Here is a 2,792-nt window from a genome sequence, read left to right on the forward strand (position 1 = left end):
AAAAAAAAAAAAAAAAAGCCCTTTCCAGTGATTCACAGATCACTGACACGATCGCCCATAATGGAGCCAAGACGGTGACTTTTATCTCGCTGCGTTCCTCATAGTCCTTAATTTGGAGCTCATTGACAGGACAGACGGTAATGACACTTTCAGAACTGTTATGGTCTGGAGTGACAATCTCTCCATCTCGTCCATGGTTTAGTGACACCATGGGCTCATTGTGGCAAGTTCGACTTGTGATTTCAGAATTCTCCTGCGACGGGCTCGCGGGGGGGGGGGGAAGGATTTTAATTCAAATTATAGACTAGCTGTCTATACTGTGAATTCGTATTTAGACGGCGCTTAATCGGAGCAGAGAGACAGTGCTATAAATAAAWTCAACAACACTTCCCCATGTGTCTGTGCAGGGTCCTCCACCCAAGGACCTGAAGGAGCTTTTAAAGGAGGAAGGCCAGGAGCACTGGAGGGAAGCATCGGAAGGTGTCTCATGCCGCGAGAGGGTAGAGGTAGCTCCAGCGAGGTAGCAAAGGTGGCAGGGAGCAGCCCTAGGTGCGGGCATGAGCCCCGYCACCCCCTGTGCACCCCTCACCCAGGCTTAGGCCAGGACCGTGCGCGACCAGCGCGGACAAGGGCAGCGCTTCATAGGAGCTGCAGCACCCCCGGTGTGGGTTTGGGGCGGGGGATCGCGGCCCTTATTCCGCGGGAATCACAGGTGCGTGGGGCTTTAGCAGCCGCCGGCAGTGACCGCTCTGCCCGTGGGGGGCCCGTGGGGCGCCGGCCCCGGAGAGGCGCTGCCCCGTGCGGAGGGCGATGCCGAGGGGCAGCCAGTGCCACCGGGTGGCTGAGGGAGCGGAAAGAAAAGGTGAAGTAGGACCAGATCCCCCGGAAACGGGCATTTAAGGTTGCTTTCCCATTTTGTTAATTCTCCCCTTGCTCCGCTCGGGAGAGAGCTGTAAAAAATGCCGAGATTCAAACATCCTTCTTCCGCACGACATGAATAAACTTAAAAAAAAATGCACTTTATCCCCAAGTGGACAGGAACGAGAACAGACACAGAGCTATACCCCCGCTKCTGCCAGGTGTCCGCCAAGGCCGATCCCGCATTTACAGCCTCTACTCGCCTGAGTAAGGCTGTAGAATCGAGCCCTGCGGCCGAGCTACCGACCGTGCCCAGAACCCCCAAATTTCGCTTGAAGCAATCACTCGGGAGCCTCGATTTTATGTGCCAACTTCTGCCCTTAGGAGGGAGGGGGGGAGTTTACGACCCACTTATAAACCCCCTCACAACTGTTGTTTCTAAGAGGAGCACTAACAGCACCTCTCCCAGAATTGGGTTAATCATTCACGTTTCAGCAAGTCACTAAATTTTTTGAAAAGTGCCTCCTGATGTTAAAACGTGTGTACCAACTGCTCTATATTTTTTCCGTTTCCTGTGGTAATTGACATATAATATCTCTGTTTATAGCCAGCTTGACAGATCTATACAGATGTATATTTTTGCTTAATTTCAGAGTTATATATACTCAACGATTGCTAACTAAAGAAACAGTAAAGGAAATCTGGGAATTCCGTTGTGCAGGAAATCTGTGCAGGGCTCTTGCTATTATTTATAGAAAATGCTATGTCTTTATTTTAGGCGCTCTTACTACAGAACTGCCTTATTAGGAATCTCAAGCGGTGATCAAACTGAGAGAATGGAGAAAGTATACTCAGCGTGACAAACAATAATCTTTAAAAATACTATTCATACATAATTTCTAAAGTGAAAAGTTTATTGTGAGCCCAACAACCATAGGATTCATTTAATAGAAAAACTGCGGCACTACGACTTCCATCCAGGCTGTCAACAGGAGATACAAAATAACCCCAATTTAGCAGAAATAATTTCGTTTCCATTAGTGTTTCTTTTCGCACGYAATACGCATAAACTGTGTTGGTTATTACTGCAACTTGCAAATACAGCCGTTAAATGCACTACACAAAGCTATGCAGATGCCTCTAAAATAAGTAGCTAATTCATCTAAAAAGTTAGTGACGACGCAGCACTTCACATATTTCGGCTAATCGTTTTATATCACCCAGGTTTCTTTTAAATTTGCCACCTCAACAGTGGGGGAAAAAAAAAAAAACTCTCCAAGCATTCACTTAACATTCACTTAAGAGAACGCTTCTTCCTTTTCCAGGAATTGGGGGAGGGGGTGTTTATTTTACTCTCTCTCCCCCTTTTTTTTTTTTTGGTAGAGATGTGAGACGACTTTATTACTTCGGGTTTAAAAACATCTCATTTTAGAACATTTTTCTGTAATGAAACGGAAACGTTCACTCCTCGCAASCAACACCTGTCAGCACCGACTTCTTTTAAGACACCTTGGGAGGAAAACATATGCACAAGCCTCCGAAAGGCAGGGATTTTCCCGAGAGCCCTGGAACACCGAAGATGGAAAGCAGGAAAAGGTGATAATTATTGCGGTGCCTAATGACACCGACAAGCAGGTTGGTGTTGGAACGCCGACCTGCAGCTGGAGGCGCGGAGCCGGCGCTGGCAGCGCGGTGCCGCAGGAGCCCCCTGCTCCGCGGGGCTGCGGGAGAGGGAAAGAGACATTTCTGCGGGCACCGGCCTTTCRGGAACCTCTGTTCAGAAACAAGGTGGCATTTTTTTTTTTTAAAAAAAAGATGTTTGTACATTCCCAGAACGAGCAGCACAATCTGGAGGCAGCTTCCCCTTTCTGCGATTTATGGGCTGGGTTATCCGCTCACCTTGAATTTCCCTGCTTCATCATGCTTTTTGGTTT

This window comes from Rhea americana, unplaced genomic scaffold, assembly GCF_003343005.1.
Source record: "Rhea americana isolate MKP2758 unplaced genomic scaffold, rheAme1 scaffold_253, whole genome shotgun sequence".
In the NCBI taxonomy this organism is placed as follows: domain Eukaryota; kingdom Metazoa; phylum Chordata; class Aves; order Rheiformes; family Rheidae; genus Rhea; species Rhea americana.